Source organism: Tribolium castaneum, chromosome 10 (assembly GCF_031307605.1).
Source record: "Tribolium castaneum strain GA2 chromosome 10, icTriCast1.1, whole genome shotgun sequence".
Lineage (NCBI taxonomy): Eukaryota > Metazoa > Arthropoda > Insecta > Coleoptera > Tenebrionidae > Tribolium > Tribolium castaneum.
The window spans coordinates 638,348-656,216 of record NC_087403.1 but is presented as its reverse complement, the minus strand read 5'-3'; the positions used below and the strand labels follow the sequence as shown (position 1 = coordinate 656,216).

General features: G+C 34.8%; 1 long non-coding RNA gene across 1 annotated transcript; it reads left to right on the top strand.

The window, feature by feature from the left end:
• Positions 1-11,341: 11,341 nt before the first annotated feature.
• On the top strand, positions 11,342-14,690 carry LOC107399170 (uncharacterized). The gene is made up of 2 exons (XR_001575840.2): positions 11,342-12,773; positions 12,837-14,690. It is a non-coding gene; the product is annotated as an uncharacterized LOC107399170 (long non-coding RNA).
• The last annotated feature ends 3,179 nt before the right edge of the window (positions 14,691-17,869 follow it).

The window sequence follows — 17,869 nt, the reverse complement described above, 5'->3', positions numbered from 1 at the left end:
ACGTCTGTGGTGCGCTCACCGTCTGAAGCTAGTCTGTGAGCAAAGGTGAGTGAGTCACCGTCACCCCGACAGAACCAGGTAGCGAGGAACCGCACGGTACCGATTGACCGATTCCACACCAACTCAAGATTCGAACAGTCGATTGTCGCGACAGACCCTCAGGCTAGATCCTTTTAGAATTTAGACCCTATCGTACAATAGACATGCACTGCACCTAACATGTTTCAGTCGTTCAGAACAAACACCTGTTCCACCATAAATCACTCAGTTGTTTGACAACGCTGCAAATTTCGATACACTTTTCTACCAAATAGTACGCAAAACCAAAAATGACTCATCAGGGCGGTATAGTATTGTCAACAGCCGAGTGATGTCACTTTTCAATGGTACTACGTATACCTACCTATCTGGCGCCGGAAACGTAAAGCAAAGGTATTAATCATCTTTAAACTCCGAGCCAATAGCAACAATTTATATTTCTTAAAATTTAATATAAGTACAACTGGAAAACTACAAAAAATGAATCAATCATAGCCCAAATAAGAAGAGAGCAAAACAAATAGTAATTAATTATTAATTATCAACTGAGCTCGACGATTGCTTGCAACTTTCTTGCTGTTATTACTATAACTTGTCTTGATTTACTTTTGCTTCTGGATTATGTATTAACTTCTATTTTGTTTCTGTTACTAATTAAAACATGTATGTATTTTGCTGGTTAATGATAATGATATTGCACTTGCTAGTCCGCATCCTCAAAATATTTTTTCGGCTAAAAAAATTAATAGCCCCCACAATTGCATGTCGGTACTAATTTATTAAACTTCATAATTAGAGACATAATTCAAAAAAATAATAGCTTTATCTAATTGTGTTAGGCTAATTGAACAAAAAACATAGACAAACTGTGACGTCTGAGTGAAAAGGTGGAAAAATACTATTAAAAGTCATAAACAATTTCAATGACATGAGAAAGGGTAACAATAAAAAATAAAAAGTTCAGTTGCGGGTCACTGAAGAAAGTTCATACTGTAGTCATAACGAATTGATTTGATTGTTTCAAACCGACGGAGATAAAGTAGCGGAGAAAGAGTGTGTTTTAAAGTATGTAATGTTTTAATATTTATGTCAACTGTCAATGTCAAAATAAAAATAAGTTTATATCTAATGATATGAATTTAACTTTATTAATATCGTTTAGAAACTACTTATGGTACATTAGTGGTATATTTATGGAGCAGTGAAAAAAAGATGTTTTTTTGTCGTTGAAGAGACTGCTTGACATCAACGTCAGTGTAGGTAGTGAGGGGTCTTTGGTTCTAGCTGTTATAAAATTCATAAATTTAAGTTGGTAGTTGATTTTGACAAATCGACAAAGGCATCAGGGATATTCCGCATCATTATCATTTAGGGTGCTCGACGGCCTAAGACAAATGATATTATAGATGCATTAGGTGGTTGCGGGCGAATGTTGACCGGATAAGTGTATGTGTAGTATAGAAAAGTAACAAACTATGATAAATGGAGATAGTTAACGAATCGGAAAAAGTCTGCGAAACATCAACAAGGTTTTCCCCCTTGAATATCGGGAGTGATCTTGAATAATTTTTAAATGGTAGATTTCATTAACACGAAGATGGTGAACGGTTCCAGATGCAAGTGACTTTCAATTTAGTACCTGAACGATCAAGAAAAAGCCATCAAGCACCAGTGATCGATACCTTTGGCTGCAGGTCTGCTAATTAAGGTGTAGGCAGTGTGATTAATGCGATTACCCATGCACTGCTGCAAGAGGCGGTTATGAAGGTGACATGCGAGGAATTTTTCTTAAACGAAACAATCTCGACTATAATTCCAATTAAGATTTAATGAGAAGCATTGAGAGGAAGAAGAACAAGTCGCACGTGCCCGGTAGTCGCCGTTTTGACACCCAATCTGCATGCAATCATCGAGCCGCTTACGCGATCTCCATCATTAATGGGGGGTTAGATGTCTGCTGAAGCGAATTTAAGCCTATTCGCTATCGGTAATTAGCAAAAAGATGAAGGATTGTGTGAATCGGTTAATTGGAAATTGTTCTATGGCATTCAACTCTCCGGATCAGTGTACACATTTACGTTAAAAAAAAAACTTTCAAATCAATCTCTCATAATTGGGCGCTGTGAATCCTTGCGGAAGGGATCTCTCACAGGGTCGCATCGGGTATTAGCAGACGTTTAAATATGCGTTCGTTTCACGATGATCCTCCAAACACTCGCTGCTTGCTGCACCGTTATCCACCTCTGTTAACAAACTGTTAATCGTTGGTGACACCCTGTTTATACAGTTATTAATGATACCGACCGCACTTTGCCTAAACACAAAAGCCTCACTATGCAAATTTTTCAAATCACACATTTAACGACCCATCCATCAAAACCATCACCAATACATATTATTAAAATTGATTTGCAAAAAATCACCTTTACCACAACCCTTGAACACAAATTTTTTACTATTATTTTTTTTTTCGTTAAGTCTTAACTGACGCCAAATTTATAAAACAATTTTGTTGTATTGTGGCTAAAAATAACTCAACTGATTACGAAAGAATGGAATCGTAATTTAAGATTTCACTGATGGTGATGTTCTATGAGTTTTTAGACAATAAGGTACTACATTATCTTGGGGTTTTTATTATTTTAATGACTCTTTATACAATAAAATGTGCAAATCGGGTATACCACAAAGCAAGATTGAAAGCCATTATTGTTACTCGTTTATAACTGATATTGTGGGTGTAGGCCAATTTTATTAAATTGAACGTTATTAATAAGATTATAGGGGGATTGTGGCAAAGTCACATTATTCATTATTATGTTTCAGAAATTTTAGAATATTTTAACAAATTAAAATTTTAAGCACTTGACAATATTTAATAAGTCAATGTTAATGATCACCTTTGGTGGTTGCTTCATTTAATGGTTATCTAAAATCAATGCAGTTATATACTTGCAAATTGTATATTCTGTGGACTATTAGAGAGACAATTATGTAAATGCTTATGACGCCGATTGCACACTTCCCCACTTTTGTTTAAAGAAGCTGTAAAATATTTATGTGCTTCCCTATAAAACCAGATATTAAAATGTCGATCGGATATCGGATATAAAGTTTAGAGATTTGGTGGGTAATAAACGTCACTCTGCATATTTTCCTTGCAACTTGAAAACGTCTTAAATAGCCCCAAAAATTGGATTTGCCGTTCAATAACCATAAAAGTATATGACTTTTTCAAACTCTACTTAATAGCCCTAAAGCAATGTTTATAAAATAATGTAGTAAAAACGAACACTATTAGATTACAAATACAAACTGTTCAAACTTGTAATTGTTGAGGATTGACTGAATTGGCATCTAACTCTCTTTGATGGTTTAACCGTTGGTAGTGCCTTGTTAGGTGTTATGTTAGAACCTGAATATACGCTGTAAGAGGGTCTAAAATAAAATTTACGGTGGGTACGAGCATGTTACAAATGTAATAATTTGCCTAAGGTTGACCTTAGAGACACTAACGCACCTAATTCACCTTTGAGGGTAACCAACGAACCAACTATAAAAACGTATTGGGAAGCACAAACTATATCTTCCAATATTTTAGTTTTTGGTTTAGTAAATAGTGACGAATTTATGGAGATACATATAAGCAAATCGCTGATTAATTTTGTAATAATATATCACTCAAAAATCCAATTTTAATTAAACTATGATTTTTTTTATGTTTGTTTAACATCAATGTGAATGATAGTGTGTAATTTTGGAGCATAAAACTTACTATTAGAGCTATGGATGATTCATATGGTATGTTAAAAGTGTAAATATTAGTTTTTTGAGCGGCTGATGGTGAGGTACAGATAATCTGAACAATTATTTCCAGTAGGTTGCCGAGTAAGCATTATGTTTATGTATGATTGAAATTTGAAATACGAATTCAGATTGTTAATGAATTTGGTTAAAAGAGGAGGGTAGTAATAAATTGTTTGGTAATTTAGGTTTTTGATGGATGCATCAATTTGAATGTTTTGTTCATTACTGCCCTTCGCGATGCATGGCTGGGCGAAAAATGTTCGTAATTTACATCTATTTAAGTCAAATGAGATCCATAAAGACAAATCTCTTCATACATGGCGATATGTAAATGAGTCCCGTCATGATAGTGGGGAAACGGTAAAATTGAAGCGCAATTGAAGATGATAAAAAGAGAAAGTTTGATAAGTCGCGCACAGTGCGCACACCTCCGCATTGTTCCCGTCGAGGGTGTGAAGTGGTCACATTTATTTGTTGCGATTCAATCTTCATATAAGAAGGAAATGTGACAAGCGGAATATGTCCCAAGGGCGGGGAGTGGTCGTTCAATCATACTTTTATCTAGCTATATACGAATGCTTCTATTATTTACACACTCTTTGCGAGTCACTCAAGAGAGTTGTAAATTGAAACGATTTATTGCCATCATCGTGGGGTTAGCTTTATTATTTCAATTAATATGCATCGAAACATTTTTAAGTGAACATGCCGTAATCACCGTAATCATGTTTCTAATTGACCCATTAAAACTATAACTGACGCTAAAAATCCACAATAGCCCATTCCCAAGCGAGCCAACTCTCATCTCACCCCACTAACCAAAAATTATGCCGCTGTTGTTATTCTGATGTTACCGGGAAGCGACTTTTTTTAGCCCTTATTAATTATAATTATATCTCTGCACAAAGGCCCATCCTGTTATATAGAATTTTCCCCTACTTATAATTAGGGTAAAATGACAAAAAATACCGTAACTACCCCTACTTACTTTTGCCTAGTCAATTCTCGATCGATAACAACATTATACTTAATACAAGCTAAAAACGTGGATTGACAGGTTTCCCTTGGGATGCCATAGTCCCTTACTACTGCTAGGTAATTTCTGTAATCCGCTCTGATTCTCAATCCTCTCAACAACAGCTTTTTGTCTTATTGTTGCTTAAATTATATTACCTTTTTTGATTTTAATACTACTCCCGCAACCATCGCAACCAAGCGCTCTCTACAATAGCTTATCCTATATACATTTTAATACCCTATAAGAACAAAACATCAACTAGGTTTATTTTTCTAACATGTATGTATGTACAACCACTACTCGTCCGTATCACATACAACTGCATACAAAGCTTAATAAGCACTAATTCATAAAGTTTTTTTACATTATATGTTATAGTCCCAACGGATACTGTTAATAGAGAGCGTAAACTGCATTATATCATGCATTCAAATTGAATTCAATGCGATTTCAGATTTGAATCGATATTGATTTTCCATTCAAATCGATTTATGTCGCTTCGAACATAGATTTCGAATTAGCATAACAACAGGCAAGCATCAAAATCATTTCATTACATCTAAATTTAATTATTCATTATCCCATATAATAACTTAAACAAATACATCAATTTCAAAATTTGCCTACATTATGATAAATTTCTTTATTTTTTTTTATCAATCATTAAAGAAAATCATATTTTTATAGCTTAAATATTACAAGCGCAGGCCACACACGCCTTGCACTTGAAAAAAGGAAAAGCTTGCAAAAATGTTCTCTGTACTTTCAAAGACATTATAAATCATTATCGTGGTTTACAAAAGCAATTTTGCTACAAAATGTCTTTGTTGATTTAGGTCTTACCCATGTGGGTAAAATTTTATTGGTTGCAAATTTAAGATGACACAAGTCACAAAACAATCTAAAATCGTGCTTCCAAAATTTACGTTTTCATTTTACATTATGTGTAAACATCAATATTTATATTTTTTTAATTGCGAACAACAAATAGATAAGCTGTTATCAATCTCGACTACATGTAGATAATATCAAATTAATTATTAATTAAATTAATAAAGTGAATTTGTTTGTAGTTGCAATTATTTGTGGGCGTTTGTTGAAAAAAAAAACATTTTTACCAAGTAAGCTTAAATCTTAAATCAACTAGATAAATCTGGAGTATTAATAGTAATTTATACATAGAGCAGCTTATCGCAAGTCACAACATTTGGCGAAGTGGTATTTCCTTTGTTACATGCTAACGTCTCACATTTCCGAAAACTTTGTCATAGAAAAATTGAAATAAAACTGTCGTGTGCTTATATTATAGTAGCTTATCAAAAATTTCAACAACACACTCATTGATTAATTACTGCATGGACGTGATATTAATGCAGTAGAAAATTAGATGATGCTTTTGAAACTCTTTGATATGGACGGTTACAGGCTAATTGAGTATGAAACAACCAATTGCTTATTACATTTACATAATTTAATTAATACGAGTATTTAGTGGCTTTTGTACATTAATAATTTTAATTAAATAAATATTGCGGTTCAGGAATTGTGGTGATTATTAGGTGTTCACCAGGTGAATTTGAAAAATATGTAGACAAATAGAAATTATCTCTGGATCTGTTCTCTTAATGATGTTTGTGTTAACAGGTTGAAGACCAGGTGTTAAATTAAATTTAAAATAATAATTAATCAAAAACAATTTGCATTTTGTAATTTAGATTTAGATTTGATTTGTGTAGGTTTTAATAATTTCGGAATTTGGTGTAAAATCACAGGTGTGGATGTTATTAAGTGAAGAAATTGTGGTGAAACAGCACGATAAGAATGCCAGGAATTTATCGATCCTTATATTTCGTGTGATTCATGATAATTTCACAAAAAATCGTTACATTCCAGAGTAAGATAAATCAATACATTCTTTAGCGGTGTATTATCCCGAAAAAAATCAATAAGCGTCAAAGGCATTGTTAACTTATTGTTATTAAATATGTAGTTGTATAGTCAATAGAAAGGTACTAATTATTCGACCGTCAGCTGGCAATAAAGGGGCTGCTAAAAGCTTTTTTCTACAACTGTGGGTGTTAAAGCTAAACAATGGTTACACATAGTTAAAAAAATATAAATGAGTTAGTTAGGCACAAAACGATTGAGCTTAATTGTACGTTTGTAATGATGATTGCTTGTTTGAAAGCAAACTAAGTAATATAGTCATTTTGTTCAAGTTTACCATTATTGTCCGCACTGACACGTCGTTTAGATTCAACAAAACCTGCTTCGAATAACAAATTAATAGCCGATCTGGTATTTGTTTTATACAACTGAACGAAATGTTTAGACATCAAATTGGAACATCTGCGAGTAACAATAGTAACAAAGCCATAAATAACTTCATCGCCAAGTGGTCAAAAGTAAAACCATTTATCCTTGAGTGATTTACTGTGTTTTGTTAACTTTTTGTCTCCAAATGAGTCGGTAAATGGTTAGGTAGTTTCCGACTCCTCGTCTTCAACCTGATTTTCAAATAGGTACCACCATCCATAAACCACTTGATTAGAAGTTAATGTGATGCCCGACTAATTAACCAATTAGTCCACTTTTGAAACGAAAAGAAAAAAGAAACAATGGCGAAATAATAATAACAAACCCAAACAAAGCTGATGACTTTAATGGTGCTATAAAGCACGAAATTTATTATATGACAAATGACTGAATTAGTCTAATACTGTTTTAATAATGGTTTTCAGACATTGACACTTGGGGAGAAAACTCGTAATAAACCAAACCCGATCAAATTAATTTGTACAAACGCACGATTTGAAAAAATAAAATATGACTTCCCTTATGCTCCCTGTAATTATAGAAAAGGGAAACCTTCCGTGTAATTTATAGTAAAGAAAAATTTTAAACTAGTAATTTTCGTGTTGTGATTAATACACAAACTTCCATCTGAAGCGTACAAGTCAACTCTCTAAAACGATACGAGGGTGTAATCACTAAAATACTGTTCTGCAGCTCAACATGCAAACTAAATTACCCTTTGTTACTCTTTACAATAAAAAATAAAACTTATAAACACACACTTTGTAATAGGATACACATAGTAGCATACAGTTGTACAAAAGAAAAACAAATATACAAAATTACACACATCCAGTGATAATTGTTACAGTTGTTACTTCACTTTCACACAAACAAAATGACTCAAAAAGGAAATCAAATAAAAATCATTACGATTAAATATGATGTACTACGTCTTTATTCGATTTTATATAACACATTTTAATGGACAGTCAAATATTAATAAAATATTACCAAACATTTGACATTAATTTTAATTGCGCATTTTTTTGTGTGATTAATTATGCATCATTTCTTGAGTTCATTTATAGAAGAACAGAATGACTGTGTTGGCAGGAATATATTACGGTGATTGTTGTAGGTACTCAAACCTTCAGGACATGATAATTAGGTAACATTCAATTATGTCAACATAATAATCAATATGACGCAAATTCTAGATCAAATAGGTAGTGTTCGCAAATACGTTAATACCACATGAGTAAATACAGTATCGGCTAACAAGCATGTGCTGAACCGTTCTAATTTCTAAAAGAAACATTAATGCATCTTATTATTTTGAATTGAAGAAGATTTTCGATTTGTAATTCTATAATTATGGTATTGCGTGTATTCGAAGTCTGAATCACTTTTTGTGTTCCTGTCGTCGTTTAATAATTTTAATAATTCCCAAATCCCAGTAATCCCAATGTGGAATTATGTAACTGCAAATGTACATATTATATAACATTGTTGTAGTACACTACCCTGAACGAGGATGGAAGCAAAGAGGTCAAATAAAGGAAAAAAGCAAGAAGTGAAGCAACATGCCAAAGATGACTCAGATCTTTAGCATGTCCGGACCAACAGAGTTCACAAAAGTTAGAGAGCTAATAAGTCAGTAGGTGTTTTGCGATACTAATTTCGAATTACTTTTGTTTGTAAAGACATCATATAGGTCTTGAGTGAAGTGATGTAGACATGAAGACATGACTTGGGTATAAATATACCACTCGGGAAAGCTCAACAGGTCCTAACAGGCCGAGCAGTGGTTCGATAAAGTGTGATATGACTATGAATTGCAGGTGCGTCTTTACGTCACGTATGTGCTACCTACAGTATAATAATTTGAACGCAAATCGCAGATTTTGCTTTATAGGTGTATTGACTTTGACACGAGTAATCGTTCTTGAACGGTATAATATGCCGACCCTTTGTCTGCATTATGCTATTATTTGAAATTAGACATTATTGTTTACATTTCAGTTACAATCTGTCAATTAGTTCAAGTTTGGTGACGTTTTTAGAAGCGTTTTAATTTTTTGTTTTTCAGGTAGCTGTTTAGTTTTATGTTAACTTTGTCTTTCGTCACAGTATGTGCATGGACTAATGGTTATGGGTCAGCGTTTCTGTTTTTATTCTTTTTTCTCCTTTGGTGATTTGACAGATTTGATTTATTTTTGGTTTTTGAATGTGGGTGTAGCGTAGCATAGTGAAAAGTGATTGTATAATGCGTCCCAGTCCACCCCAAAGACAGCACTCGCAATATTTCATACAAATTGCATTCAGATGACCATCTATACAATGTTATAAAATGTAAATGCGACCAATCTTTGTATGATAACCCTTGTGTTTTGCTATATCGCGATGCTTCATTTACCTTTTATGTCTTAATGGATTTTAGATAGCCAGTGAGAAGAATTATTCTAGTTTCGGACAATAAAAAGCCACTACTTGAAAATTTATGGCGTAATGTGAAAATTTCAATTTGGGGAAAATAGAACAAAGGCTCTAATTGATTTATCAGGTGGAAAGACTCGACGGCAATTCGCAGATAGTCCGCGATCTGTCTGATGAGAGGGTATTGATTATGAGGGTTGGAGGTGAGTTATAGTTATGGTTATAGCTAGGCCAAGAGCGGTCGACATTTCAGAGATTACTTTATTATATGACCACAGGCTGCGGACACTCTTACCTCGCCGATATGTGAGATGATAGGCCATAACTGCCCCCGCTGACAGTTTGTTTCATGTTACGGCAGTTGATTTAAGTAATGCACTTCGCCCTTCGCACATTGATTGCTATAGCTTTGCTTCCTTGACTGCCTTTGTTTCTAGTTTTCCACCGTTCCATTTAAACATAAACCGGGTCATAAATAATATGTCGCCATCCGCCAATTTATTGCCTTCGCAGTAAACCTATCTCGACCGCATTAATTACTTTATAAATATTACTGTCGTCTTCGACCCACAACCTGATTTATTACTACGTCTTTTCTATTCCAACCCTCATCACAGAACTTTAAAAAACTATACTAAATTAACATATGTATTCATTCCTATATTTTGACATCTTCTAACTTATACATTTATATGGCTACGATAATGTGAAAGCAAAATTATAGTATCTAAAAAAAATGATAATCTGAAACACACAAACCGGAACAAATTAAGACCAGATAAAACAAAAAAGAATTTATTATCAAAAGTTAGAACAAGACCGAAGAAGATAAGCGAATGATGATTTATTAATATTTTGCACAAATACTACATAAAAAAGTACATTAAGATAACTAATTAATTTTAATTAGACAAAAGTAAATATTGTTAGTGAGATTTAAATATGGAACAAATAATAAGATAAAATATGTTTTTTTAATGGGAGTTGGTTTCTAATTGAGTTAATTGTTACATAATTAAAAATTCGATTAAAAGTTGTTTCTGTGCGCTTGAATATTTCAAAGGGAGTACAAAATGTAGGTATACTATATAGATGCAAATGGCTCTGTAATTTGGGGATTTCATGTTGAAAATATCGTGTCAATTATTTTCTTGTGATAGAATAGTAGCCATTTATGTAATTAGAGAGGCTTATTTGATGTATATGCAAAATTGAATGAACAATCATGGTAATGAAATTGACATATGCAGCTAAATAAGTGCTTTAATTTGATGTAAATTGTTTTATGTTCATTTTCACGCTTTCCACCGCTCGTTATCGAAATGGAACATGAACAAGGAATGCATTTGGAACGAGATGAATGTTCCTGGTGTTGAATCGAAGAATTAGAATCTGAAGCAATTAGTGAGCATGGCGGAGATTAGTTAAAGCAGGGTTAAAGTAATTCCCTGTACTGAAATTAACATATGCAAATCACACTAAAACTGGAGATTAACTGTCACAAGTTTGTCAAGCTTGTAAATACATATATCACCATTTACTGCCAGCATTAAAACGTCTCCCTTCTACCTCGAATTGGTCATTATACGCAAACTAAATGTTCTAGTTTTATCTTCCTTCTTTCTAAACGGAGAAAATCGTGCTTCTATGTAATAATGAAAATTTCAATACGCTAAACCGACTTCCTATTTACACAATAATTTTTACAAACTGATACGAGTAAATTATTAGGGGCCGCAATGATTTGCCACTTGATACCGAAAACACCTGGATCGGTTTTGTTTACTATTGTAGTAGTACAAATTACATGTTTGTTACAGACGACAATATATGGCTACTCGGCTTTTCACAATGCTAGTTAGTTCATGGTCCATGACAAACATTAGCGTCACCTGTAAACTCAAAAAAGCTCCAACAAATGCGTATAATGTGATAGATATAATTCCAGTAGCTGGCATAGGCCACTCAATTATACTCACTAGATGACGATAAAATTTTATCTTCTTAAATCAGGCGATCGGGCACAAGTTAAAAATGTGGTGTAAACGACACTTTACTTTCTGTTAATATATCTTTCAGCTTTGAAACTATAAAAATGATAAACATTAAGGAAGTAAAGACAGCGACTAGGAGTTACCGAACACAATGCTTAATTCCATGATCAACCACACGAGTAAATAAAACAAGCTGTTGCCGGAGGCATCTCGGCGATCTGGCGCCTACCGTTTGGAGGTTAAAAGCAATCCTGTTGTTACATGTAGCTGCTAGTCTGGGTTGCTTTGTAAGTTGTTTAGTACGACAGACGACACCATTAAATTAAAACTTATTTCACTTCTCATATTTATTAACTAATTAAAATATAACACCGCCAAAATTTTTCAAAATAAAGTATTTCAAAACTAACAAAGAAGTTAGTATTAATGCCAAACTTCCATAGAACAAATTGAGAAAGATTAAAAACTTGGTGTAAGGGAAGTAGCACAAAGTAAGCGAAGTTCTAGCAACTGCAACCCAACGAGCAAACGAGCGCAAGCCAGCGGGTTTTGGTGTTCAGTAGTAAACATGCACAACACACAAGGAAGAGAACCAACCTGTAACTTAGATCTTGCTCGTGCTGACTTTTTTTACAAACGTCAATCATTTCTCTTGATCTTTATTATAGTTTAACTGTCGCAAAATGACCCAACGAATAATAGCTTTCTCAGAAAGAAAATTATGTGGTTAACAATAATAAACAATAATTTTCTTATAACAAGAAAACCTTGGAATATTAAATGTATGTATGTACAATCAACTACTACTACCTCCAACCCAAAATCGTTGCCTTGATTGGTGAATAGTGTAGCGCATCTTTGTCGCGTCTCGCTTGCTCTATCTGTAGTCCTTCCTGCTGTACCTGCCAAATAGTGATTAGAGAATATAAACGTTAAAACCAGTTAGGCATTGTAGGAAGAAATATCATAAGGGTCAACCGGGTCGAAGGCGATTACAATCTGACGCGCCACACGCTGGCACAGGTGACCATCCTGCTCTAGTCGCAAGTATACGAGGTCGCCAAACTCGCGTAGCGTCTTGTTGAACTTAATTACTTATTGTTCCGAGTGTTATAACTTGAAAGCCGATTAAAGAGCTCCATACTAAATATTCATTGGCTTCGACCGCTGCGTGTCTTCAGGTTATTTTTAATTACTACGTTTTTTATTTAAGGTTTATTAATAAACCGTGCTTGTGTTAGTAGCTTCTGGATTGTACAAAAAGAAACACTCAAAAGAAACAACACGAACGAAAAAACCATCCAGTTAAAGCTTGAAATCGTAACGCGTTGGTTAGAGAGAGCCAGAGAGAGAAGAATAAACGGGACGGGAGAAGAGCTACCGTGTACGGTAAAAGACACCTGGCGATGTTGACCTGTGGACTTCCCTTAATTACAATTATTAACCAGTAGCATGTTTATCATTTTGAGTTATCTTATTGCAGAGATTGATCAAGCGTTATTAATCTTAAAACTTTTGTTGTTGCAACCAAAGCTACACTACGTCCACAATTGATGGCTAATCAGTAATCACACAAAAAAAACAACCCCAAATGAAAAAAAGATTATCTATATTTTGACCTTTATCGGTAGATGGACCAAATCATTAAAAAAAAACAGTTAACAAACCCGTTTAACATCTAGATTACAAACAAATAGGGAAAGACATAAAAGCTTGTTTTGGATGAAAATGTGCAATTTTTCTGATAATGAGCTTCTTGATGGTATGATTTGTGTCGTGGTAGGTCCAGTTGTTCAAGTTGTAAAAATTAATTATAAATAAAGCGTTAGTGCAGAGTGTCCAAAGAAAAAGCGTGGTCGGAGATGACCTAAGGTCAACAACTTTTGCTGTCTCCGCCTACTCCGTGTCTGGTGAGTTGCACGACAGCGAGACTTGCGGGATTGTCGAGAGGTCCAGGAGGATCAGAGACATGGGCCTTCTTATAGGTCTTAAAGAAGACGCGAGCGCACCTCTTTGCTGTCGTCCAGTGCAGGAAAGTGCAAGTGCGTCTCCTATGTACGAGTGATCGTTCAAGGTCGGCGAGTGGTGCGCTAGCCTTGGCCGAGCGCGCGTTTGGCTCGCGACGCTCCATAGTGGTTCAACAGTTGAACAGTTCAACTCCCCCGCTCCCGCATGCAGCGCACGCTTCATTGCGCGTCACACTATTCAACTATAATGATCATGACTTTCCAACTCTCCAACAGACTCCAACTCCCCAACTTGTCTTTTTTTCCAAGCTCCTCGGAGACGGCCTGGACAGTGGATCAGGGGACCGGCTGTCTCCCGGCTGGCTCCGGCAGCCAGCAGCCAGCCGCGTCCAAGACCAACTAGTTCTTACGCAACATCATAGAACGAACGGAGTACGGAGCGAACTGCAGCCTGGGCCGCCTGGGGCCTAGGGGTTTAATCAGAGGCTAATTACGGCAGGACAGTGCCCTCAGCCTCCGCTGGCCGATGTTATGCGAGATTTCTTCCTGGACCGTGCTATGATTAGTGCACACACTTGCCTGCCGCTTCGGACACGGCCTGCAAACACCTATCATTATGGACACTTAATAATTAAACAACCTCGCGCTGGATGATCCTGGAAACCAAAGACTAGCATTTTTACGAGCACACGAGCAGTGTTTTGCTAGTATGCTGAACTTCGCTTCACCGCATATGCATCCAGCCTGCACCAGTAAATGTCACACGTGCGTCGACACGTCGCGCGCCACATGTGGATGGGCGCGTGGTGTTCGGTCGTTCGGTGTTGCCTCAGTAAAAACAACTCCACAAGTCCACATCCTCACCATAAACGTTTGCCAACTTAGTGTGGCCACTCGTTCGCCGGTTCGCCCACCTGGCACACTCGGATTCAACCTTCCAGTCAAAACAGTTGCGAGTTGCGACTTATTATACGAGACAATGACTCGCAATAGCGCAATTCGGAGACTGTCACTTACAAACATTAAAAATAACAAATACGATGCTATACTTTAATATTAACTAATTTCATTGTTGTACCAAGACTTTTAGATAAAATACACGGAAACTCGACATAAATTTTGATATTTGTACACTTCCATTATTCTTATCTGACTTTGGTTCAGAAAGTTACAATCCTCTGAACAGCGAACATGAAAAATTGTCCCTTTATATCAAATATTTTTCACCGTAAGCCAGAGACAAAGATTCCCAATGATATTATTGTACATTTTATTGCATTAAAATTTCGAATGTCCACCGTATTACCCGTTATCATTGTTTTATTTGGATAATTAGTCATAAATTAACACGTATAAGCCATTCTCGGCTAATAAACTTGGCACCATCTCGATTTAATACAATAAAAAAGCTGTCAGTAGACTAATTTTTCTATTTACATCTAAATTAATTCTACAAAACAACCAATATTTATTGTATTTATTACATTAAGACAATACAAATTTTCATAGGAGCCGGCGCGTTTGTAGTATGACAACTGCGAATTGTTTACAAGGTCTCCGTTCAAATAAAATGAAATAAAGTCGGAATGTGTTGGGTTGTCTTAATTTGGAACACCTTGAGTCGTATTATACTGACATAGGAGCATTAAAGAGGGCGACAGGGCGGACGTATGACGACCAACAGGTCTCGATGACTACGGAGGAGGGAATGCACTAGAGTTTACCCTTGTTCGTTGCCCCTTTTCTTGGTCCGTTGACCTTCTAAGCTGATCGAGGGCCCATAACTATGAAAATTATTCATTTCATCCACAAGAATATACATTACCTTTTGAAAGGTGGATACCATGTGTCAAAATACAGTGTTAATTAATTAACAGGTCCGCCGAAGCGGTTAATCCAAATATCGGAAGGATCCACATTAATTCAGGCGTATCTGCGAGATTTTTATTTTTATTTTTTTTTTAAGCTGACCACTGGGAACAAAACAAAGGTAATGATAACCTATACCTACTGGAGCCGATCCCAACCGAAGTCTACCTGTGCAGATCGTTCGTTGCGCAGCTCGTGTTTAATGTCCTCCACCTAAATTTATTTACTTCTTGTTTTTTACCTCGGGCTCAACTCATCTCGAATATACTACGTATTAGCAGTAGTTGTAGTACTACTAGAGAGAGAAAAGGAAAGCAAGACAATAAACCGGTTATCATTTCCAGCTGATGTGCTTTTTATTTCTGAATATTTTCTTCTTTTTTATGTAGGTAGTATACCCAGTCCAGGCATGTCGAGTGATTTTAAAACAGCCAACTAGAATGACGACGAAAGTTTTGCGCTGTTCTTGTCAAAATATTCTTGGATAACTGACTGGATCTCTACTTAGTGTCCAGTTAGCCACTATAATTACATTTTACATTTGTATCTTGGTACATTGATTAGTTTAGGTACCTACATAATTCCATTCTTTTAACATATTATACTTATATTAATAAGTAATAACAATTTTCTATCACTGTTCGAAATTTGCCTTCCGCTCGCTTATTCTTCCTTCTGAGCTTTTACCGTTAATCTCAAACAGGTTGCTTCTGTTTCCACGTTAGTTAGCTTAGTCGACGTCCAGATAAAAACAAGAATTAGTACAATAGAGAACTTATAATAAATGAAGTCGTAACAGAGACAATAGAATACAAGTCACTTCACTTTGCATGTCATTCCCTTTTTTCAAACAAGATTTTCCTTGAACAGGTTTATAAAATCGATAAATAGATAGCAAGTTTGATTTTTTATTTGGAAATTGACGGCAAAGAGAGTAGAGCATTTTTTTGAAAGCACCCTTTTTCTATCCTATATTTGTAAAATATAAAATCGCTTTTGCTCCTCTTTCGTCAACACAAGTTGGTTTATGTGTAACAGATGTTAGTTTCTCCGATTATGTTTGTTATTTTTACGTAATTTTATTGGTTAAAATTACACAAAAGGTCCTTGACGAAAACAAGCGGAACAACATAACTTGCAGATGCAATTTATTTAGTATTGTCAGGAGGGTAATTACTAATTATTACTCAGTAGTGCACCGTTTTTGCAGATAACATTCTTGAAAACTGAAGTGCAGGTGTTATTCATCGAGCAATTTGCGTTGAATCATTAAAGTAACTGTCGTGCTGATTACCTTTATCAAATTTCAAATTGTAAAATTTCGAACATGAATAATTCCAAGAACATTAGTGGAAATTTTCCTGACATAATTGCTCAAGAAGAAAAACAACGACTCCGACCTACCTCAACATATAATTTATAAACAGCTCAACCGATTGTAGGGAAAGATAAGGAAACACAATCAAAATAAAAACGTACACGTACGAATATATACGGACAGATCCGATAAAAATCTTCCAAATATACAAATTACATAGCACAAATAATTGTTCAGCCAAATTGAACTCAGATTTACACGGAACTCGCAACTAGTTAAAATTTTCCAATTTTTTTCATTTATTTTATTGCAACTCGTGATCCTTGAAAAGAAAATATATTTGACACGCAGTAATACGCTCCTGTTGCAAGTTATGTAAGTGCATCTACATTAGATGCTGTTAGCACACAGTAGATTCTATGATCTTCATTTGGTTCGCTAATAAAACTGTGAACAACGCCAAATAAGTTTTACAATTTGTAATGCCATTTGCTTACAATTAGGTATTTCATTATTTTTACAAATTAGATTGTAGTAGTTATGTATTCAGTGAATCTTATCTTGTACTGTTTGTATATTTTAATTTTTGTAGTAAATACTACAAGTATATTTTAATGAATGAGGAAGTTGTTTATATGCAATTGCGTGAAACCAACATAAAAATTTATGCACAATAACATTACCTTGTTTACCTATAACAACATTTAAACGATAATTTAATTAAACACTGATAAAATAAATTTATTTATGGAGTAGTGAAATATTTACCGAAATGCTTGAATCTAACATGAAAATTCGTAACGAGTCTGGATAAAGGTATAAAAATAATAATGCATTAAACAATTGTAGCGCCATAAGTTCTATTTTTATCTAGGTGTTAATCTAAACTAACGTCACCAACACCATTTGCGAAAATGTAGGTATTTTCGTTTTAATTTAAAATTCATAACATTTTTCTGACATTATGTCAGAAAGTTATTAATTTATTCAAAATACTATTTGTTGTAATGAAGTGAAAATAAAAGTTACTTAGAGATCTATCTATATAGGGGAGTTGGTGGCAAAGTTACGTAAGCAAGTGGTACGAGTTAGTCTCTCTAGGGTCAGTTCACCTACACATCTG